The sequence below is a fragment of the Zingiber officinale genome, chromosome 8A (genome assembly GCF_018446385.1).
Source record: "Zingiber officinale cultivar Zhangliang chromosome 8A, Zo_v1.1, whole genome shotgun sequence".
Lineage (NCBI taxonomy): Eukaryota > Viridiplantae > Streptophyta > Magnoliopsida > Zingiberales > Zingiberaceae > Zingiber > Zingiber officinale.
The window spans coordinates 21,591,478-21,592,511 of NC_056000.1; the positions used below are offsets into that span (position 1 = coordinate 21,591,478).

Consider the following 1,034-nt stretch of genomic DNA (forward strand, 5'->3'; position numbering starts at 1 on the left):
TCCAAACAAATAAGAAATATATATATATTTTTATATATATATTTAAGAGGATTTATATATATAGAAATATATATTGTCATATGTGTATCTTACTAACTTACAATTTTGTTAAGAATCTTACAATTTTGTTAAGAATCCCAAAATAAAAGTCGTTAATGTCTTTTTTGTTATTCACACCAAAAATAATTCTAAGATTTATTAGTAATTTTCACAAACACATCAATCAGTGATCTAGAGTTCGAAACTCAACTGCAGCGTATTATTGAGAATTTTTCTCATTAATTAATTAAAAATCTAGAGTTTTCTTTAGTCTCATATCTTAAAATTGGCAACACTATGAGTAGAGAAACTTCTATAAATACCTTGAGTTGGCAATGTTACAAAGCATATTTTTCTACTATTTTATTAAAAATCTTCACCTTTTACTAACTAACTTTGGTTTAGTGAAGCTCGAAATGAAAGTACGTGCATCAATATATAGAGTTCGAGCCTTCGGCGTATTATTGAGAATTTTTCTCATTAATCAATTAGAAATCTAGAGTTTTCTTTAGTCTTTCATGTTAGAATTGGCAACACTGTAGCTAAGAAGATTTTATAAATACCTTGAGCCGGTGATATTAGAAAGCATACTTTTCTCAGCTTTTTGGCTAAGATCAAGTATGATATTAAATTCATTTTTTATAAGGGAAAATCTGTTACAGTAATTTACTATTGGGATTCTTGACCGTCACCCTAGCATTGCACTATTGCATGGGTCTGGTGCACAGTATATTACCCGCACGCGTTCATGTATTATATTACACACGCAAGTAGGGGTGGAGCCACGCTTTAGTGGTGTATAAAATTATAAAACTATTAGAGTCTTACCTCACTTAAATAAATAAAAGTAGAGGTAATCCTTAAAAATTAAAACTATTTTTTATAGATCAATTATTCTTCCCTTAGATCTCTCCCTTAGGTCAATTATTCTTACCTCACGAACGATGGATTTTTTTGAGAAAAGAAAAAAACCCTATCACGTTTTTCCTCTTCTG

At 29.3% G+C, this 1,034-nt stretch overlaps 1 pseudogene; it reads left to right on the forward strand.

Annotated features, from left to right (window-relative positions):
• The first annotated feature begins 626 nt into the window (after positions 1 to 626).
• On the forward strand, positions 627 to 770 carry LOC122013055 (annotated as a pseudogene).
• Positions 771 to 1,034: the final 264 nt, after the last annotated feature.